General features: G+C 36.6%; 1 long non-coding RNA gene and 1 pseudogene across 1 annotated transcript in view; one reads left to right on the forward strand and one right to left on the reverse strand.

The window, feature by feature from the left end:
- LOC145538549 (uncharacterized) overlaps positions 1-24,352 on the forward strand; it is a 192,846-nt gene that overhangs the window by 44,361 nt on the left and 124,133 nt on the right. The window lies entirely within an intron of this gene.
- Positions 3,021-3,118, reverse strand: LOC145540003 (U6 spliceosomal RNA; annotated as a pseudogene).

The raw sequence follows: 24,352 nt of genomic DNA on the forward strand, positions 1-24,352 counted from the left end.
CCTTTCTTCCATTTTCTTTTTTTTACTCTTTTTTCCTTTCTATTCTTCTTTTGTCCTTTCCCCCTCCACCTTCATTATTTCCTTTTCACTTGGAGCACCAACATAGAAACTGACCCCCCCCAACATAGAAACTTCTTTCTCATCCTTTGCTTGATGATAAATTTATTCTTCCCTAACCTTTCACTGAGTACATAGCCCTTTGCTTTCCTCACGTAAAGTAAGCATTTTGATTTCCCACTTCCTTCTTTCCAAAGGCCATAGATTTGGTCATCTTCTTTCTCTGCAGTAGTTACACCCAAACCTTTCAATACTGTTTGAGGTCTAACATCACTCTCATCTACAGCTTCTACTTAAATTTGGTGACTCTGGGACTTTCCTTTCTCTTTTTGAGCTTCGCTTTTCAAAGCATATTTATTACACCTTAGCCAGTGTTTCCAGGTTTTTGATAGAGCGAGGTCGTAGGCTACCTAGTTTGCCATACAGTGAAAAATAGTTGTCAACATGGTATCTTTGTAGTGAGCTAATGATGTTAGCTTTTTAGAGCTAACACTCTAAAACTTTTGGCGTTGTCTTTTTAAAATAGTTGTACTGCTGCTGCTGCTAAGTCGCTTCAGTCGTGTCCGACTCTGTGCGACCCCATAGACGGCAGCCATCAGGCTCCGCCGTCCCTGGGATTCTCCTGGCAAGAATACTGGAGTGGGTTGCCATTTCCTTCTCCAGTGCATGAAAGGGAAAAGTGAAAGTGAAGTCGCTCAGTCGTGTCCGACTCTTCTCGACCCCATGGACTGCAGCCTACCAGGCTCCTCCATCCATGGGATTTTCCAGGCAAGAGTACTGGCGTGGGGTACCATTGACTTCTCCGATAGTTGTACTAACTTACCCTTAATGTATTTTATTCAGCTCTATTTTAACTTCATATTCCTTGGTATTGTGTTTATTTACTCACATTGTTTTGATCTCATATTTAAAGAATCTTGATTTTTAGTTATTTTTTTTAGTCTTTTAATAATTTGATAAAACCATATAAAATTCAAGCTATACAAATATCGTGATTCTTCTCTGGAAGTGTTGCTACACTGTATTAAACTTTAAGTTCAAGTTGCTGCCTTTTTCTCTTCTTGGAACTATTCATATTCATAACTTTGCTTTATGCCAAAGTATAAGTTTTAATAAGAGAATCTTAATCTGAATTAGCCTAATGTTATTAATGTACTCAACTAGAGAGATTTACATAGGGTCAGTTAAAAAGAATAAAACTGTTATATCATGGCAGATAATTTGTAGCTTTTGATAGCACTGGAAAATAATATTAAATCAGTTCCTTAAATATTTCTAAATTTATAACTGTGTTGTATAGTAAAGCTATTTGAATAAGGAAAAATTACTTTTAATATAAATTCAATGTGTAACAATAGCAAACTTATATTACACACTTACACGAACTGTATGTGGGCATTGTTTGAAATATTTTATGTACATTCACTTATTTAGCACACATAACAGCTGCCCCATGAAGCAGATATTATTAATCTTCCAAATTTACAGTTGTGAACACTAAGAATGAAGTAAAGTAGCTTGGTCAAGGTCACCTCACTGGTTAAAGTAGAACTGAGAGACTTATGCTGTCTGTATTCACCGCCTAGCACCTTAACCACATTACATTCTTTCCTTTTCTCCTGTTGCAAAACATATTATTTATGATTTATATAATTTAGACTTTACTGGATATAATGTATTGAATAGGTATAGCCAATTTGAATTCTCAGCCTATTTTTGGGGAAAACTTACATTTTTCCTATAGCAAGTTCATGTTCAAACTGTTATAAAATATCAACTTGCTTAATTCTTTAATGACATCCATATTTTCATTTTAATAAGAGCTTCATAAAACTGTTTCAAAATATGAATTTTAGCTTGGCTTATTTTTCTTGCTAAGTTTCTGCAAATTTCTTGGTTTATTTGGATTTTATAAATCCTGTTACTTAGAAAATGTAGATCTAAGAATATATTTTAGATTTATGGACTTAGTATTATAGACTTAGAATGAATAGTAGAGATTATCTTGTACAGCCATTTATTTTTAATTACTAGGTGAGGAAACTGAGGCCCAGAGAAATGGACTCTGTGCATAACAGAGCTGGAAACCACTGTCTTCTGGCTTTTAGCACAGTGGAGTCATCTTAAGCAGGTGTTACATTCTAAATTTGGTTAGTAAGGAAAAAAAAGAAAAAGCTATCTTTTAAAATCCCCATAGGAAGGAATGTACTATTGATTTCTGTTCTTTTAACATGGAAACACTTGGTTGTTTCTTTCAGGGAGTTCCAGTTTATTTAGTTGGCCAATGTTTTCCTTAGAATATGCTATCTATTCTTTTGTTAGAGTGGACTATAACAAAGGGCCTGAAAATCTCTGTGGCTTAATGCAGTTGGTTTGATTTTGCTTACATTATAGTCCAATGTTGGGTTGGTGGCTCTATACCAAGTGATCTCTCAGGTAACCTAGATTGCTTCCATCTTGAGGTCATATCATCTCATCATTTTGTGACTTCTAGGTCACTCTGGCATCATTTTGGCATAATGAGAAGAAAGAGCACAGATCATTAATGAGCTGTTGGGGAGTTGGGCCCAGAGTTGGCCTTTATCCCTTCCACTCATGTTGCATTGTCCAGAGATCAGGTGCATGGTTCTGCTTGCATGGAGTAGGATTTAGGTACTGTGGTCTTATCATCTTTCCAGGAAGATATTTAAATGCTTTGGTAAATTTGTAATGTTATTTAAGCTAATGCTTACATTTACAGACCATACTGTACAAAAACTAATTGTATTTTGTGCTTAGATCCTGAATTGTGTCTGACTCTTGTGACCTCATGGACTATATCCCACCAGTCCTCCTTCCATCAGATTTCCCACGCAAGAATACTGGAATGGGTTGCAATTTCCTTCTCCAGGGGATCTTCCAGACCCAGGGATTGAACCCATGTCTTCTGTTTGGCAGGCGAATTCTTTACTACGAGGGTTACTTGGGATATGCAGTGCTTCACGAATTTGCCTGTCATCCTTGTACAGGGGCCATGCTAATCTCTGTATCACTCCAGTTTTATAATATGTCCTTTTAGCACTTGAATAATCCTCTGCACTGTGAGATGCTCAGGCTCTTAAAGGTATGCAGAGATGACAGTCATTTTTTCCATCTTACACTCACTACAAGGGGAATATTTATTATTACTCTTTGGATTCTTTCTGTTATACCGAAAAAATTCAGTAACTATTAAGGGAAGCATTGGCAACAAAAAGATCTTTTAATGGTATAAATCTGGTTTTTAAGAGGTTAACAAAGATAGAAATATAGATCAATGGAACAAAATAGAAAGCCCAGAGATAAACCCACACACATATGGACACCTTATCTTCGACAGCAGACGAATGGATAAGGAAGCTGTGGTACATATACACAATGGAATATTACTCAGCCATTAAAAAAAATACATTTGAATCGGTTCTACTGAGATGGATGAAACTGGAGCCCATTATACAGAGTGAAGTAAGCCAGAAAGAAAAACAACAATACAGTATACTAATGCATATATATGGAATTTGAAAGATGGTAACGATAACCCTATATGCGAGACAGAATAAGAGACACAGATGCATAGAACAATTTTATGGACTCTGAGGGAGAAGGTGAGGGTGGGACGTTCTGGGAGAACAGCATTGAAACATGTATATTATCATATGTGAAACAGAACACCATTCCATGCTCGATGCATGAGACAAGGGCTCAGGGCCGGGGCAATGGGATGACCCAGAGGGATGGGATGGGGAGGGAGGTGGGTGGGGGGTCCAGGAAGGGGAACACATGTAAACCCATGGCTGATTCATGTCAATGTATGGCAAAAACTATTACAATATTGTAAAGTAATTAGCCCCCAACTAAAATAAATAAATTTATAAAAAAAAAAAAAGGTTAACAGAACACAGTAGCAGAAGAGACACAAAATAAGCTAAAATACAATGTGATATGCCAAGGGAGTAGTGTTTTCTAAAGAGACTGATTAATGATTAGACCTAGTGGCATTGCTTGCTTATTCATTCATGCTTTTACGTGTGAAATTCTCTCTCACTGAAAGGAAGATATTTATAAATTTAATTCATAATTACCCAGTGCTATTAGAAGTTAGAAGGAAAAAATTAAATAGGACATAATCCATGCAGAATCAATATAGAAAGAAAACCCTTATGGGGTGAAAGTAAAATCATTTGATGATAATTGTACCTTCCAAAAGTACAACTTTAATGATGAAATTGAAATGGATTAGACATAGAGAACTTTTAAAAGCAGAGATGATTAAAAACAGAGATTAGTAGCTATTACATGTTTCTCCCCAACCCCAACTGGCCATAGAGAACTGAGGGTAGATCTACATACTTTAAATCTTGGTGCTTTGATCATGTCTAAAAAGATTCTGAGTCGAATTTTAAACTTAGGTCTAATGTAATAATTTAAGCGTTCCTTTAGCAATCTTATGTTACTATGTGCGAAGTGTAGCTGAAGTTAGATTTTAATTAGCCAGGTAAAATAAATTACTACATTTCTGTACATATATATTTTGGATTTTACTTCTCTTTATACTTACAACTATTGTTACTTTTATTGTATAAATGAAAAGGCTATGGTTCAGAGTTCACATGATTCATGGTTAGTCACAGAATCAAAAAGGAGAAAACTGGGATCAGATATTACACCTCTTAATTGTTAATCTAGTTCTCAATCTTCTATCTACAAGTCTAAAATATGAGGAATTTCTATGCTTTATTGCTGACTGCTCTCATTGGACTGGAGAAGTCAATGGCAACCCACTCCAGTACTCTTGCCTGGAAAATCCCATGGACAGAGGAGCCTGATAGGCTGCAGTCTATGGGGTCGCTGAGTCGGACACAACTGAGTGATTTCACTTTCATTTTTCACTTTCATGCATTGGAGAAGAAAATGGCAACCCACTCCGGTGTTCTTGCCTGGAGAATTCCAGGGACGGGAGAGCCTGGTGGGCTGCTGTCTATGGGGTCGCACAGAGTTGGACACGACTGAAGTGACTTAGAAGCAGCAGCTCTCATTGGACAGTGAATTTATATGAGGGTACCTTTCTTATCATGACTATGCATTGTAATGATGGACTCAGCTTCATATCAGATGGACCTTATCCAATAATATTAATAATATATTACATGAGTCATATAATGAATACCACTGTATATTATATATGAAAGTTGTTAAGAGTAAATCCTAAGAATTCTCATCACAAGTAAAAACTATTTTAAAAAATTTCTATCTATGTGAGGTAATGGATAGTCACCCAACTTACTGTGGTAATCATTTCACAATGTATGTAAGTCAAATCATTAAGCTGTACACTTTAAACTTAAACAATCAGCCTTGTTTCAAAAGCTGAACAAACCAAAGAAGAGCTTAAAAACAATCATATAATAACATAATAATTTTTTTTTTTGCTCAACTAATTGGCCTAATATGCTTTAAAAGAAGTACTCTCATTTTAATTTTACAGCAATATATCAGATATTAGATCATTTGATATTAGATTCACATAGTTCAGTACAGCATCTGAAACACACCAGAAAACAGTAAAACCACAGGGCAAATTATTTGTGATGGGACTCTCCTACATAATAGGGATAATAATAAACTATAACCTGTATAAAAATGTTTTCTTAAAACCAACTAATGGTATTACCTAGCCTTAAATGTCGTGCAATATATGTCTAGATACTCCCTACCATAGTAAATAATTTATTTGCTTTCACTAAAATTTGTTTGAGGTTGATTTCCAAATAAGTGAGAAAATAAAAAAACATCTACAGTTCATTAAAAGGAATGAGCTTCAAAAACATGCTGCATTGAATAGGGATTGACCCAAAAGAGGCATGGAAAGGAAATTAGTCTTTTCAAGAAATTGAATGAACAAAGCAATTCATTAGAAAAACTGCAGTCATGAAAAAGGTATTTTTGAATGTATTCTTTTCTTGGTTGCTCAATTGTTGTGTATTAAAGTTGTTTTTTTTTTTTTTTAATGGACTGATTACTGACAATGACCATGTCTGCCATTTAAAAATCAGATCAGATGTTTTACTGTTATATGCAAATCCCGTACTGGGTGATCTAATATCTGATCTGCTGCTGTAAAAATTAAGATGAGAGAGTACCTCTTTTAAAGCATGCCAAGCAAATCAGTTGAGCCAAAGAAGATGATCATATTTTCTGAAACCAAGCCAAACATTTCTTGGACATATTTGTAGATGAGCTGTGCTTCTGTTTTCATTTAAGCTGAATGGTCATCCATGTGTGAGGAAATAAATTTGAAAGTTAACTGAATGTTCTGGCTCATCTTTCGAAGTATCTCCTGCATCATCTGGACTTTTAAATTTATTCCATCACACATGGATGGCTGGACTCTCCAAATAAAGTTGGCAAGAGGCAATTCTTTTATGTTTGTGTTAATCTCAACTCACTGAGAAGGCCACTGCTTTTGCCAGAATGTTATTGCACCACATACTTTTGATTTCAGCAATTGCTTCTTCACTCTCAAGTTCTTGTCCAGATACTTTCTTCTTAACAGATAACGATTACTTGTTCTTAAAAAAGCAGAATAGGCAAGTGTATTATATTATACTAGTGTGAAAAGTAAAGTTTTGACATGTTCATAAACAAAATAACCTCAGAAATATTATATCTAAAGGATTGCATTTCTTTCTGCCCCATAACGTACACACACACGGAATACTAATATTGGGTGACTTAAATCTGAATTTCTTTTTTTTACCCTCTAAGCAGGATAATAATATGGACTATCAAATTAGTTCACACTAATTAGCAAGTTATGTTTGGAAAAATACCTATAGAATTAGCCCAATGTTCACTGTTAATCCTCTGATTTAAAAATATTGTGGTAAGAATGATTAACATGATATTTACTCTCAAAAATGTTGAAGTATATATACAGTACATTATTATTGACTGAAGGTACAGGGCTGTACAGTGCAACTCTAGGACTTACTCATCTTGCTTAACTGAAACTTTATGCCTGTTGATAGAAACTCTCTACTTCCCTTTACCCCCAGCCCCTGGCAACCCCCATTCCATATTTTGATTCTGTGAGTTTGACTGTTTTAGATACCTCACATAAATGAAATTATACAGTATTGGTCTTTCTGTGACTGGCTTATGTCACCTAGCATAATATCCTTCAGGCTCATCCAAAATGGGATATAAACATAAAATGGAATACTATTCTAAGACTGAATACCTACACATTGTATTTTAATTTGTATGGTGTGTCTTCTATTATAATTGAAAGACACACCAAAAGGATGTGGGCAGAGCATGTTATTTCCATCCCACATATTTAACTTCAGTGTATGTAGTGTTTTCACCTTGTAATTGTGTTGAGTGATGGAAATGCATTTAGTATTTGTGTTATTTTTAAACATGGAGAAAATGTACATTTCTTGTAATAAAATTTGAGTTTGGGTGTATCATAGAATTTTTCTCTAAAGTAAAAGCATTTAAAAAAATGCAGTCCAGTGTACAAAAAAGAAGTTCTTAATTTTACTAGGTAAAACCTGCATCTTAAAAAATATATAGTGGTTTTCAATTACTGAATGTTAGAAATGGATATATTGATGCAAAAACAGGATATAAAATACAGTGTATAAAAGTCAACTTTCTAGTGAGAAATAATACAGCATAAGTTGGCTGATATAATAGCTTGTCTAACTGACTTTATGTTAACTTTATTTTAAGAGAATCTTGATGCAACTTTTGAAGTGCATAAAATTATAATTACCCTTGACTGTTAAACAAAAAATCCAGTTTATCATTATAAATCTGTTTTCACAAATGAGTCAAGCCCTTCCTTTCAACATTTTGCCCTAAGAATTACCTTGATTCCATAGAAATTAGTGACTGTGCTCAAAACAGTTTGCTCCTAGCATAGTATTTCTTTCTACAGGTGGGTTTGTCAAAATATTGCAGGATAGTCAATTATAATGAATTTCTATTTGTAGTACCAATAAAAACATACTACTCCATTGGTATATATTTTTTTTACCATGAAACTCTGTACTGTAATATATTTGGTTTCAGTGATTTCTATTTTTTAAAAACATTTTTCTGAGAGCTTCAAGAGACCATGTTAAAATAACATTATGGTTTATAACACAAAAAAATGACAAAGTAAAGGAAATTGACTTGAAGCCTTAAATTTTACTTATATTTAGGTAATTAAAACCTGTTTTCTATCATTATAGTGTTATAATTTTGGTGATAGAATAGAGTAGGGAGAGTATTTAAAGAAGGGGAGGGAAAGTAAGAGTAATTGCTCTATTTTGAAAAATATTAAAGAGTGATGTTTATATTTTAAAAATGTTCTCTGATGGTAAAGAATCTGCCTGCAATGTAAGAGACCTGGGTTCAATCCCTGGATCAGGAAGATCCCCTGGAGAAAGCAACGGCAACCCACTCCAGTATTCTTGCCTAGAAAATCCCACGGGCAGAGGAGCCTGGCAGGCTACAGTCCATGGAAAGTGACTGAGCGACTAACACACACATATCTGAAAGTGAAATTAATCTCAAACTTTCAGAAAAGTTGCAAAGTACAGTACAAAAGACTTCTTTCTCTCAATCATTTGAGACTAAGTTGCCGACATGATATCCCATCCTTCCCCAAAACTGTATTTGCTACAAAGACATTGTCCCATACGTTGCAATAAAACCATCAAAATGAGTGTAATAGTGTTGATACATTATGCCACCTAACTGTCAGACCCTGATCATGTTTCACTAATCATACCAACTATATCTTCTCTACCAAGATGAAGCAGACCATAATCACACTGCACATATACTTGTCTCTTCTCTCTGGAACAGTTTCTTAACGTTTCTTTGATTTTCACAACCTCAATACTTTTGAAGTATACATTCAGTTATTTTGGAGAACATCCTGAAAATCTGTGTTTTTCTACCTTCCTTGTGATTAGAGTTAGGTTATACATTTTGACAGGAACATTTTATTGATAGAGGTGATACTGTATTCTTCTCATTGCATCCATCAGGGGCGCACAGTTTCCATTGGTCCCACCATTGATGTTTATTTTGATCATTTGATTGCAGTGGTGTCTGCCAGGCTTCTCCTCTGTAAAATTATACTTCCCACCTTTGTAATTAATATATATTTCATTAAGAGATACTTTGAAACTATATAAATATCCTATTTGTTGTCAAACTCTGAATTTATTCACTTATTTGACTAGGAAGAGCTTCTTCACATTGGATTTTTTTGTCCTATTGACATGTCCCTTTAATTTTTGGAGCACTTTCTCCTACTTTTTGGCACAACACACGTCTTTTTCAGAATCAGTCTTTCTTATGAGGAGGCCTGTTTCCTTTTAGTGGAAAATGGCATTCAAATACGAAGCTGTTCTCTGCTTTTGGGGTACATTGCTCTCAAAGCTAAATAGGGAAAAATAAAGACATACACATATATATACACATATGCATAAATATATATCAGTTCAGTCACTCAGTAATGTATGACTCTTTGTGACTCCATGAACAGCAGCGTGCCAGGCTTCGCTGTCCATCACCAGCTCCTGGAACTTGCTCAAACTGATGTCCTTCTAGTCAGTGATGCCATCCAACCATCTCACCCTCTTTCGTCCCCTTCTTCTCCTGCCTTCACTCTTTCTCAGCATCAGGGTCTTTTCTAATGAGTCAGTTGTTCGCATCAGGTGGCCAAAGTATTGGAGCTTCAGTATCATTCCTTCCAATGAATATTCAGGACTGATTTCCTTTAGAATTGACTGGTTTGATCTCTTTGCAGTCCAAGGAACTCTCGACAGTCTTCTCCAACACCACAGTTCAAAAACATCAATTCTTTGGTGGTTAGTTTTCTTTATGGTCCAACTCTCACATCCACACATGGGTGGTGGAAAAACCATAGCTTTGACTTTACAGACCTTTGTTGATAAAGTAATGTCTCTGCTTTTTAATATGCTCTCTAGGTTTGTCATAGCCTTTCTTCCAAGGAGCAAGCATCTTTTAATTTCATGGCTGCCGTCACCATCTACAGTGATTTTGGAGCCCAACAAAGTAAAGTCTCTCACTGTTTCTATTGTTTCCCCTTCTATTTGCCATGAAATGATGGGACCAGATGCCATGATGTTAGTTTTTTGAATGTTGAATTTTAAGCCAGCCTTTTCACTCTCTTCTTTCACTTTGATCAAGAGGTTCTTCAGTTCCTCTTCGCTTTCTGCCATAAAGGTGATGTCATCTGCATATCTGAGGTTATTGATATTTCTCCCAGCAGTCTCGATTCCATCTTGTGTTTCATCCAGTCCAGCATTTCACATGATGTACTCTGCATATAAGTTAAATAAGCAGGGTGACAATATATAATCTTGACATACTCCTTTTCCAGTTTTGAATGTCTGGTTCTAACTGTTGCTTCTTGAGCTGCATATACATTTCTCAGGAGGCAGGTGAGGTGGTCTGGTATTTCCATCTCTTTGAGAATTTCCCACATATTTAAGCATATATCTATACTTGTCTCTCTCTATACATATATATGTTACTATATATTAAAAAACATGAGTTTCTACCAATAAATCCAATTGCATTTAACACTCCTGGGTTCATTCTGAATTTCTCCTCTTCCATATTTGTAATGGTGTTTTTGAGTAATGAGAAACTTGCTTCCATTGTGTTTAATACAGAAGCTTACTCAGTCAGCCGTGGATAGGGTCCATCTCCTGCAGCACTCATGGACAGAACACCTCCCCACCACTCTCACTCCAGGAATGCTCTTTGGTGAGGCCATCTCCAGCCCACATGGACTATGGCACTCACTACCAGGTCACCCCTCCTACTTTAATTGAATGCCTTTCTCACTCTGGTTTGGCTCTGACAGCTCAAGTCACTGACTTGTGTGGATGCCCTCCTCCACCTGCTCATGCTCTGAAATACTGTCCTGGGCTACCCTCCTGTGCAGAAGCCTTTCTTTGCCCTCTCTGGCCTCCCACAGTCCCCTCACTAAGCTTACTCTAGGTAGATTCCCTGCTTCCATCTTGGGTTGTCAACCCTGCACCAAGTCACTCGCCTGCCTCCCTCTTTCTTGATCCTGTGTGGATGTATACCTTGTTTGGTCCCATCTGTTGAGTTGGCCTTAAATTGTTTTTAAAGGGAAGAAAGAGGAGCAGGAGGAAAAGATTTGCATTTTTTTTCTTTCTTACATATGTTTAGTATGTTTCATTCCCAAGTGGAAGTCTCAGAATATTTCTAAGAAATCGAGCAGCAGAACCTATTGCTATACAGCTGCAAATTGATGACTTTAATATAGTCATATACTATTTAGAAAGAAACAAAACCAAAATACTTATATAGTTTCAGGCACCACCTTTTGCCATGGTGTTACAAGTCAAGTGCAAACTTGATGTCAAGTACAAACTTGATGTTTGGCTTTAATTTTGCTTTTGATATTGAACAATGTCTAAACTGTCTTCTAATGCCAAGTCACACATCTCAACAAATGTACTAAATAGGGAAATTTGAGGGAAATAAATTTTGATAGTCAAAATGAATAATATTACACTTAGTCCTTTTACATTTGACAAGGCCTATAAGAGAATTTATAGCTTAGTCTAGTTTTTATTTACATAACAGTGCATTTGTTTGTCCATTCAACCTAATATTAAAAGCAAATCAAAGTAGTTTTAAGAGTTAAAGATACTGAAAAAATAACTAAAACAACTCTGACAATAAAAGCAACCCCCACGTCACACAGGTAAATTTTAACAAGTTGTTAAATCTCAATTGAAAATATCTTTACTACTTATTAGTTTGTTTACAGTTCTGCTGTAATATTTGTATACTCAATGAACATGTGTGTGCATGCTAAGTCGCTTCAGGTTTGTCTGATTCTTTGTGACCCTATTGACTAAAGTATGCCAGGCTCCTCTGTCCGTGAGATTTTCTAGGCAAAAATACTGGAGCGCGTTGCCATGCCCCACTTCAGGGTATCTTCCCGACCCTGGGATCAAACTCGTACATCTCCTGCCTTGACAGGTGGGCTCTTTACCAATAGAGCCACCTGGGAAGTCTATTCATGAACATATTCCCAATAATTTGATCCTGGCTATTGTGTTTCACGGATCTAAAGTTTAAAGTAAAATGAATCAGCCAGGTTCAACTTCAGTTTGGAGTTACCATAGCAACTTTTTCCAGGTGATAAATGTGGCTGATCTTAAAAAAGTATTTGTGTTTTCCTTCTGGGGTCCCCTAAGTTTTCATAGTCATTTCCTCTGTGTCTAGAGGTGTGTTGTTTAAAAAAAATTGTTTTCATTTTCATGAGGATAAAATTAACAGGAACAGATGATCACTTTAAGATATTACTGTACTCATCAGTAAATTATAAAAATGTCATTTTTTTCATTTCTTTAAATATAATTTCTAAGATCAGTTCATTGCCAGCGTATTTCTGGTTGTATTCTTATCATAGGAGATGATCTGCTTTATATAATTGTAGATTCTGGTTGCTTTGGTAACAAAATCCTTGATTTAAATATAGAAACTCGTTTATTTTCTGTCACTTCATCTTTACCGTTAAGAAGACAAGCTGTTTTCTGTTAAATAAAAAAATAGAGTACTATTATAATAGGTGAATTGTCAAGATTTGCTCTTTGTTTCAGTTTAAGCTAAGGGGAGAAGGAAGAGCCAATTCTCTTAGAAATGAGAAGTCTTTTATATATAGGTAAACTCGATGCTAGAGAGGTGAAGAGAGTGAGAACCAAAATTGGTGATTATGGAACATATGAAAATATGATCAGCACCATCTATTAAACTTGTTTTATAACACAATGAAGCTTTAAAAAATGTAGGGAGCTGGATTAGAGGGGACTTTTTTGGTGTTTTTTTTAAGGAAAGAAGCTATTCTTTCTAGGAAAATCCCACTTCTGAAAGCACAGTTTACAAACTACTTGCAACATAATCTCATACAAAACAGATAACCAGGTGTGGGTTAAAGTGTTCTTTGACTGAATGATGAGGTAACAGGTAGAATGACAGTGAAGTGAAATGAAGTGAAAGTCACTGAGTCATGTCTGACTCTTTGTGATCCCATGGTCTATACAGTCTATGGAATTCTCCAGGCCAGAATGCTAGAGTCGGTAGCCTTTCCCTTGTCCAGGGGATCTTTCCAACCCAGGGATCAAACCCAGGTCTCCAGCATTGCAGGCAGATTCTTTACTAACTGAGCTATCAGGGAAGCCAGGAAGCAATCTAAAGAGACCATAAGGAACTAGGATTTATAATCAGTGGCAAAAAGAATGATGAAATAAGGTTTATATCCTATAGGACATGCCTCCATGAACTTTGGGGTTATTTTCTTCACCAGGTAAGGGGAGAAGATCACCCTTCATCAGTTTGATGTATACGAATCCCTGATTTTATAGGGTTATAAAATGTTTAGGCTTGAATCACTTATGGGTAATCTGTCATAGAAAGTTATGTCTCCTCAGTAGACTAAAAATAATACAGTGGAATTATTAGAAAGTGTTTTATCATAATGTTAAAAAATTATCCTTATCATTTTACCTTATTTCCAACTTTTGGATAATTTTTCCTGTTACATTCTTTATACCCTTTAATACTTTCAAATACAAAATACTGTTGAATGTTTTACTTGGGAAAATTGTTATTAGAAAAATAAGAGTAATTCTGAGGTCCTCAGATTTGTTGGATCATTCGGAATTTGGAGAGCAGTCATTATTTTTATATTATAATATGGACAGGTTCCTCCTTATCCTTACTTTCTAAGGCTTCTTCAGAGCCTCTTAGAGTAGATTAGTTTTCTTTGGTTACTGTAAAATCAAAGAATTTGAGTAAAACGTCTGGGAGAGATGTTAGCAAACATATATTCACTTTCACTACAATTGAGAAAACTGAGTTCCAGGAAATTGCAAATTGTGTAAGATCTCATTGCAAATTAGTGACTAAATGGTTATTTATTACTAACTAACAATATATGTTTCTTCTATTAACTCATAAGTTTGAGTGTCATAAATAAATGCACTAGGGCACGTAATTATTGCCTAGGAAAGAGAAAGATGCATCTCTTAGGGAACTAACAAAGTAGTTGAGCATGATGGTGAACTCAGAGCAAAATAAGCTCAGTGTGCAGTGTTGATTTCCTTATTTGAATTGGTGGCTTCCAGTACTTTCTGCAGAGAATTCTGGATTTCTTAGCAGACATCCATGATCATTTAAATAAAATTTTTTTCCACTGTAAGTGCCTTCAAAAGAGAAACTTTTCTGGGCATATGAAAATAATAAGTACTCATTCTAAGAATGGCTAAAGATGAGAATTGCTACTTTCTGTGCATCCATCTGTTGAAAGTAAGGATGGGTGTTAGAAACACAAAAATATGATTAAGTACATTCTGGTGGAGAAAATTGCAAAGTAAAAGTCATTTTCAGGAAGAAAGGGATTTTTCTTCTATTTTAATACTCTGGTTCTTAAATGTTAGATTAGAGATAAAAGCCAAGGTAAATACTCTTTCAGAATCCTACAAATTTCAAATTCTACAAATCTTTCAGAGTTCTACAACTCTTGATTATAATGAGAGAAATAACATTGCAGCACTATTTACAGTAGCCAGGACATGGAAGCAACCTAAATGTCCATTGACAAATGAATGGATCAAGAAGATGTGGTAGAAATATGCAATGGGATATTACTTAGTCATAAAAAGGAACAAATGAGAATCAGTTGAACTGAAGTGGAGGAAACTAGAGCCTGTTACACAGAGTGAAGTAAGTCAAAAAGAGAAAAACAAACATCAGATATTAACACACATATATGGAATCTAAAAAAAATACTAGTGCTGAACCAATTTTCAGGGCAGCAGTAGAGATGCAGACAGAGAGCAGACTGTGGACACAGCAGGGGAAGGAGAGGGTGAGATGCTTTGAGAAAGTAGCATTGAAACCTATATATTACCATGTGTATGTGTACGTGTATGCTAAGTTGCTTCAGTCATTTCTGACTTCTTGCAACCCCGTAGACTGTAGCCCACCTGGCTGCTTTATCCATGGGATTCTCCAGGCAAGAATAATGGAGTAGCTTCCCATTTCCTTCTCCAGGGAATCTTCCTGAACCAGGGATAGAACCTGGGTCTCCCACATTGCAGGTAGATTTTTTACCATATGAGCCACCAGGGAAGACCATGTGTATAATAGATGGCTAATGGGAAGTTCCTGTCTGATGCAGGGAGTTCAGCCCCATGCTCTGTGACAACCTAAAGGGGTGGGATGGAGTTGGGGGTGGGAGGGAGACTCAAGAGGGAAGGGATATATATATACCTATGGAAGAGAACTGAAATAGTGAGAAATAAGACAGCACGTTTGTGCTACATGATTCACCTGCTCAATAGCAGGTACATATTGTATAAAAAAATGTCAATATAACTTTAAGTTCTCATTAAAGATCTCATTGAATTGATGGTAATTTCAGTCTCAGTCATTTCTACACTTCTCTGTTGCATCTCCACTTCCCCAATTCGTTCTTGCAAAGTTTGGAACTATCTAATTCAGAGTGAGGTATTTCAGTTCCCATGTATTTGGTGGTCATACTAACTAGGCCCACAGGATCTCTTGTTGGAAATCTTTCCTGAGGCTGAGGGCCTTGATACCTAGCATCCAGCTTCCCTAGATTTCATGAGCAAGTACTTCCTTTCAAAATATGGTCAGTTCTCATTTCTGGGAAAGCACAAATATTTGGTAGTGATGCTTTCAAATCTGTCTGCTCTCTCTAATCTAGGGACTAATACCTAATATTTCTCCTCACCTCAGGAGCTTTTCTGTCTTTCTTCCCTCTCTGTGGAGAAGGAAATGGCAACCCACTCCAGTGTTCTTGCCTAGAGAATCCTGTGGGCAGTGGAGCCTGGTGGGCTGCCATTTATGGGTTTGCACAGAGTCGGACACGACTGAAGCGACTTAGCATGCATACACGCATTGGAGAAAGAAATGGCAACCCAGTCCAGTATCCTTGCCTGGAGAATCCCGGGGACAGAAGAGCCTGGTGGGCTGCTGTCTATGGGGTCGCACAGAGTCGGACACAACTGAAGCGACTTAGGAGAAACAGCAGCCCCTCTCTGTGATTATCTGGCATACTTCCCTTAAAACATCCAGGTTTTCAGAAAAAAAGGAGATTCTTCTTCTGGCAACTATAGAGTTTAAACCCAGCCAATTTTTTTTTTAATGGAAGAGAAAGAAAGATACAGGGAGAATTAAACACAAATAATAGTGCAATAGATTATCCTTCCATAATAACTTCAAAAAATTACCCTTCAGGGAATCTTTTATAACACAGAATATAAATGTAACATACTGATATTGTTGTCACAGATTAGTTTTGGAAAATAAGATAAATTAGTAATATCCAAATAACTCAAATTAGGTTATACTACTATAAAAATAACATTCTACATAAAGGAAAACTTAAGTATTTAACTTCATTCTGACTGCTATATTGCTCTATGGTTTTATTACATTTGTCTTATTCATTGGGCACAATTTTATCTTGACCCTAATAAAATGGTGAAGGATGACTGTGACTTTATATTATAGACTTATGCCTTTTGGAACTCATCATTGTCTCAGAAAATGAGAGGAATTTCAAATGCTTGAAATGTGGGAAGAAAACCCACATCACTTGAAAAGTTATGGAAAAACTGTATTCTATTTATCCTGATTAGACAAACTTTCCAGATTTAACCAAGAGAATCTCTCAAAGGTTATTCCTACAACACAAAGTTGTTTGAATTTTTTAGTTCTGTTTTTCCTGTTGTTCAGTTGCTAAGTCCTGTCTGACTCTTTGCAACCCCACGGACTGCAGTGCACCAGGCCTCCCTGTCCTTCACTATCTCCTGGGTTTTGCCTAAGTTTTTCCTAATTTCGTGAAACTGTGGCAGAATGGAGTCCTCTGGCTTTATTATTATCTCTTCTCACATCTTTTACCAGATGCTGGGATCCAGGATATTAAGTGTTCTTTTTCCCAAGGTTGTCTGCAAACCATTTTGTTTTCCTGCTGTATCTACTTACTTTTTTGTTGTTTGGTAATCAAACTTTACATAAATTTCTTTGTAAAACCAGTTGATAAAGACTTTTAAATTTCTCGCAACATAAATATTTGGTGACAAAGAATTTAATGCCAAATGCTCACATCCTTAAATTTCTGTGTGTGAATATCAGAGAAATGAATCAGTTGTAAACCTCTGTGTTACAAATCAGATTAGTAGCACCTCTCTATTTTGATAAATATATTTTTGGGAAACATTTTAGCAATATTATCACTGGAGAATTGGAAGAAATTATATGTGAAATCATTTTGTGCCAGCAGTGTGGTGAAAAAAACTTAGTTTCTCTAAATATCTGAAGTAATGTCCATGCCATGGTTTGTGTTTAATAAACTCCACAGACATGTTCTAATTATAGTGGAATTAGGGAATTGATCTGCACCAATTCACATTTAGACCTATGCTAAGCTCTTCACTGTTTTAATCAGAAACAGACCTTTTATTTTAATTGAGTTTGTTAGGTACCTTGATTTTCAGCCTCACCTTCCAGTTTCTCCTTTAAGGAGGTTTGCTTACTCTGTACTAATGAAAAAAACCCAATTCTTGGGGTTTTTTTTGACTTTTCTTCCTTTGCAAACTCTTTTATTCTTCTTCATTTCTATTGAAATTGTACTCATCCATTATGGTTTAGCTTGAGTTCTGTCTCTATTAGGCATCCTAGTATCTCAGCTGGGATGTGCTCTCTGTCACTTTTGAATTCTTACAGCATTGTGGTTTCTTATTTTTGCTCACTTTGAAATTATTTGAGAGAGTAATACCTCCCTCAAAAGATTCTAACCATCTCCATAGGTGAGACACTCTTGTGTATTTTGGTACACATCCTCTTGCAATCCTATGAATAAATGTATTTGTTGAATGAATTGTAAAGTGTATGTATAGCTATTGCCTTCAAGGATATCTGTAGTATAACAGCAGACTCAAACACATAATCAAAGATGAAAAGAAGCATGTTGAAGACAAACCATTAAAAATAGATTTCTCTTCCTTCTTGCTGCAGTGTTTTTCTTCTTGTTGACTTCAACATCTTTTTTTATATGCTTCCCACATGTAGGTAAGAAGTGCCTAAGTTAAGGGCTAGGAGTCAAAGACTTAGTATCAGGATCAGTTAGGACTTTTCTACTTGTTTCCTGTATCAAGCTACTTATTGCATATCTGCATTCCTCACTCTTGCTTTTCTTGCAGTTGCAGTTACTCCTTCCTTCCATGATGGACGTGATTAGTCTTCATCTCCCTCTTGGCAATAGAAAGTTGTTGACTATCAGCCTCTGTATTGAATTTCTTCAGCCTTTTCCCATGACTTCCTTCAGAACGTGATATGCACCCCACCTTTTACTACCTACTCTTCCCTTACCTGGCAAGCCATGTATTGCTACCCCAGCTTTAAATTTACCAGTGGGTGAGGGTAAGAAGCTGAGAAGAGTGAGGAAATGTGCCTCAGTCAGAAAAAATGGCAATTATACCCTGAAGCAGATTTTATGGGTGATGTCATAAGTCTCAGAGATGAATAACTTACCATATGGTACTTAAGTGGCAGACTTCCTCTGTACCCTTATTAAGGAGAGAAAAAAATTAATTTCCTTTAACATACACACACTACTGTGTATGAAATAATCAACCAGTACCTACTGTATTGCAAAGGGAACTCTACTCAATATTCTGTAATAATCTATATGGGAAAAAATCTGAAAAACAGAATGGATATGTGTATATGTATAACCAAATCACTTTGCTGTACACTTGAAATACAACTTTGTAAACCAACTATACTCCAATATAAAATAAAAATTAAAAAATTAGTAAAGTCCTGTTCAGTTCAGTCACTCAGTTGTGTCTGACTCTTTGCAACCCCATGGACTGCAGCACGCCAGGCTTCCCTGTCCTTTACCAACTCCTGGAGCTTGCTCAAGCTCATGTCCATTGAGTCGGTGATGGCATCCAACCATCTCATCCTCTGTCGTCCCCTTCTACTCCTGCCTTCAGTCTTTTCCAGCATCAGGTTCTGTTCCAGTGAGTCAGTTCTTTGCATCAGGTGGTCAAAGTATTGGAGTTTAAGCTTCAGCATCAGTCCTTCCAATGAGTATTCAGGACTGATTTCCTTTAGGATGGACTAGCTTGATCTCTTTGCAGTCCAAGGGACTCTCAAGAGTCTTCTCCAACAGCACAGTTCAAAAGCATCAATTCTTTGGCACTCAGCTTTCTTTATAGTCCAACTCTCACATCCATACACGACCACTGGAAAAACCATAGCCTTGACTAGACAGACCTTTGTTGGCAAAGTAATGTCTCTGATTTTTAATATGCTGTTGGTCATAACTTTTCTTCCAGGGAGTAAGTGTATTTTAACTTCATGGCTGCAGTCACCATCTGCAGTGATTTTGGAGCCCCCCAAAACAGTCTCTCACTGTTTCCATTGTTTCCCCATCTATTTGCCATGAAGTTATGGGACCAGATGCCATGATCTTCATTTTCTGAATGTTGAGTTTTATGCCAACTTTTTCCACTCTCCTCTTTCACTTTCATCAAGAGGCTCTTTAGTTCTTCTTTGCTTTCTGCCATAAGGGTGATGTCATCTGCATAACTGAGGTTATTGATAATTCTCGTGGCAGTCTTGATTCCAGCTTGTGCTTCATCCAGTCCAGCATTTCTCATGATGTATGCTGCAGATAAGTTAAATAAGCAGGGTGACAATATACAGGCTTGATGTACTCCTTTCCCAATTTGGAACCTGTCCATTGTTCCATGTCCAGTTCTAACTGTTGCTTCTTGACCTGCATACAGATTTCTCAAGAGGCAGGTCGGTGGTCTGGTATTCCCATCTCTTGAAGAATTTTCCAGAGTTTGTTGTGGTCCACACAGTCAAAGGCTTTGGTGTAGTCAATAAAGCAGAAATGGGTGTTTTTCTGGAACTCTCTTGCTTTTTTGATGATCCAATGTATATTGGCAGTTTGATCTCTGGTTCCCCTGCCTTTTCTAAATCCAGCTTGAACATCTGGAAGTTCACGATTCATGTACTGTTGAAACCTGACTTGGAGAATTTTGAGCATTACTTTGCTAGCGTGTGAGATGAGTGCAATTGTGAGGTAGTTTGAGCATAGTGAAGTCCTGTAGCCTTCAACAGTTAGAAATGACTTTTACTCAAAAGCATTAAGTTTCTGAGTTTTTCAAGTTCCTGTATGAGTAGATGAGATGATGATATTACTTTTAGCTGAGCTGATTGAAAGAAGCACTAGATCTGCTTATATGTTTTACAGTAAGAGTGTCTGCATGCTTTCCTACAAATGTTCCAGGAAGGGAAGCTCCCTATATTAGAGAGCTTCAGCAGTGAAGTTTAGACAATCTAAAAAAAATAAATTGCATGATGTGTACAGTGTGAAATTAAAATTTCAAAACTGCCATATATGTATATATATATATTTTTTGCAAGAGATGGAGTTTATCCTGAAGGTAATGGTTCTTTAGTCTTTAGATGGTAAATCTTCCAGGAAGTTGATGTGTCTAATCATAGAAGTGTGCCATTTTAATAGTCTTTTCTATGTGCTTTGGCACAGCTACCACATTTCAAGCCAAATGGAGTATATTTTTAGGAGGTTTGAGGATAAACCTTCATGTAGTCACACACACACACACACACACATATATATAGCAAAGTGAGCAGATGGCTTATTATATGGATGTCATGATGGATATTTTTTGCTTTGATATGTTACAGCAATGGTTTTGAAGATGAACTGCCATCAGCCAAAAGCCAGAAAAGCTTGCTTTTCACATTTATTCTCTGGTTTTCTGAGTGTTGGCAGTGAGTTTACAGTGCTGAACTCACCTTTGCTAGTGTATAATTTTCTTGTTCAATACTAAATTCAACTGGATGAAGAATAGCCAAGTGGAAAAAAAAGATTCATTTCTATTTGTAAAATGTTTTACAATTAAAAATTTATTTCAAAACACTTTCTTTTGATATTTTAAAAAACCTGGCAAGCTTGAAAAGACAGGGAGAGCTGCTTCTTTTACATATCAAATAACTGAAGCCCAGATAATTGTGATGTGCTTAAGATAAAATATAGCATGTGGGGAAAAAAAAAAAAAAGCCAGGAAAGGAACAATTACCCATGAAGGCATTCTTGACTTCTTCCTGCATCTGCTGGACCATAAACTCCTCTAGGACAGAAATCTTATCTAACATTTTTGTTTTAACGTTCTATTTTGTATTAGGGTATAGCCTACTAACAATGTCATGATAGTTTTGGGTGAACAACGAAGGACTCAGCCATACGTATACAGGTATCCATTCTTCCTCAAAATCTACCCCCTATCCAGGCTGCCACCTAACATTGAGACAATACCTCCAGCCCTGATTTTTTAATAATTATTGTTGAATAAAAAAATAAATTAATCTTTTCTCCACCATTAAAAAAAGACATGGATAGAACTGACTGTTCATTCATATTTGTTTCATATTGAATGTTTTCTTCTTTCTCTCTCTCCCCCTTTCCCTGTTTTCTTCTTTCCTCCCTACGTCTCTTCTCTTTTCCCTCCTTCATTTCTCTCTCCCCACCCCCTTCATTTTTTAAAACTTTTTAAAAAAAAGATTGTCTCAATTGTTTTTGAATGTCCAGATCTTAGCAGTGTCTCACATAAAAGACAACACTTATTAAATGAGAGAACAAAGAAATCTAGTACCCTGTCCACAGCTCTTCACACTGGAAGATAATTTCTCTTGAGCAAATGTAATTCCTAACTATCTACGTTTGTTCATTAACTGTTGCTCATTCTTGGAAATATGCTGTCACAAATTCCAGACCTCTCTATTATAAAATACAACACAGGTCACATTGGGATGGATGGTAAACGAATAGCAACAAGTGAAAAATCACTGAGGAGCATTTCAATTTGTTCATCAACTCTGCTTCCTCTCTTTTGGGTTTATGCAGCTTGAATTATCTCTCCTGCAAATCAGTCTCAAACGGCCTGAAAAGAGTTGAATAATCTGTTCGTTCTTTGACTATATTACTTGCTCGAGAACCACGCTGAGGACAACATGAGCTATGCCAAACAGTTGGAATCTTATTTAGGAAAGTAATTATGACTCATCTTATTAGTGCTTGTTAAGTATTGAAACAATCTTCCTTTTGACATTTATTCTTCCTCTGAGTTCCTAGGGTAACTTATTGTCTGTATCACTCATTTGGCACTTATTTGCTGTATTAAAAGTCATTTAGCTTTTCCTTTTTTATTCCTGCCAGCTGTAATTTAGTTAGAAGCAGAAACAGTATGCCAGCCAGTGAAGGAAGGGAAAGAAAGTGGAAAAATAAAGCTTTGGGGGTCAGAGATGGCCTTTAAACCTGTCTTTTCCAATTAATAGCTGCTTGAATTTAGGCATGTTATTCTTTTCAAAGTGAAACTAGTCATTAAAATCCTATGAGGTTGTTGTGGAATTAAGCTGTCAATTTTATATTTAAAGATAACCTCAAAACAAAGATGGAAGTAGCATCTCTAAATATCTAGCTCTTGTGTGTGAGTGAATTTCCATAGGAGTGGCAGTTACTTTGATGAAGGAAAAGGCAACCTTCATATAGATGGAATCATAAAAACATAGTAGACATGTGTCTAGTTTTCTGGTCCATACAGAAAAGGAAAGAAGTGATAAGTGGTCCAGTTTCAGGAGAGCTGAAGATATGCTTTTGAACATGTCTAGTCTGTATGTGAAAGGCTTCCTGGCTGGCTCAGTGGTAAAGAATCTGCCTGCCAATGCAGGAGACACAGGTTCGATTCCTGGGTTGGGAAGACCCCCTGGAGGAGGAAATGGCAACCCACTCCAGTATTCTTGCCTTGGAAATCCCATAAACAGAGGAGCCTGGCAAGCTACAGTCTGTGGGATCACAAGAGTTGGACACGACTTAGCGACTAAAACAACAACAGACAGTGTGTGAGTAATAACCACCTTGGTGAAAAGTCTGGTTTTTGAAGCCAGAACAAACTGTCAGTCCATGGCAACTCTGATGGTGGTCAATGCAGTGGGGGCAGCAATGGGGAGGCAGAAGAAGCTTGAAGATAGCTTGGCAAAGGGGCGGTAACATGGAGAAGCAGTCTCTGGAACAGAGTACAATGATCTTAGTAGATCCTGGGGTTAACATCATAGCCAGAAGTACTTTAGAAACCACATGTTCATTTAATAAAGTATTAAACTGTAAGCAGCAAAAAAGATGACCAACAAAAAAGATGACTTGAATACTTTTTTCAAGTAATAAGAATTCCAAAATAGTCAAAGTTAGGCTCAGTTAGTCAAAATTCCTTTAGGGAACCTAGTTATTGTCTATCCTTCCTTCTAGATAGTCTAAGTGGGTGACTTTTTCCTCATGGTTTCAAAATGTCTGCTGAACCTATTGTTTTTGTTCAGTAGCTAAGCCGTTTCTGACTCTTTGCAGCCCCATGGACTGCAGCACGCCAGGCGTCCCTGTTCTTCACTATCTTCTGGAGTTTACTTAGACTCACGTCCGTTGAGTTGGTGATACCATCCAGCCATCTTGTTCTCTGTTATCCTTTCTTCTCCTGGCCTCAGATCTTTCCCATTATCAAGGTCTTTTCCAATGAGTCGGCTCGTCACACCAGGTAGCTGAAGTATTGGAACTTCAGCTTCAGCATTATTTTTTCCAATGAATATTCAGGGTTGATTTCCTGTAAAATTGACTGATTTGATCGCCTTCCTGTCCAAGGGACTCTCAAGGGTCTTCTCCAACACCAAAATTTGAAAGCATTATTTCTTCACCGCTCAGCCTTCTTTATGTTCCAACTCAAATCTGCACATGACTACTGGAAAACCCACAACTTTGACTATATGGACCTTTGTTGGCAAAGTGATGTCTCTGCTTTTTAATACACTGTCTAGGTTTGTCATAGCTTTTCTTCCAAGGAACAAGTATCTTTTAATTTCATGGCTTTAGTACCTGTGTGTCATGCATTAAGGATCTAGAAAGGTAGAATGCAGATGAACCGAACTTATTATTTTCCAATGGACTTTATTTTTCAGCCAAGAAGAGAAGCCCTTCCCAAAGATGTTCATTTATAGGACTATCTGGGACTGTCATGTGACTTCCCTTGGGTAAAACCAAAATTAACCATTTAGGTTTCCAGGCTCATTGAGAGAGGACAAGAGCAAG

This window comes from Giraffa tippelskirchi, chromosome 2 (genome assembly GCF_054371585.1).
Source record: "Giraffa tippelskirchi isolate mGirTip1 chromosome 2, T2T-mGirTip1v1.2.pri, whole genome shotgun sequence".
In the NCBI taxonomy this organism is placed as follows: Eukaryota; Metazoa; Chordata; class Mammalia; order Artiodactyla; family Giraffidae; genus Giraffa; species Giraffa tippelskirchi.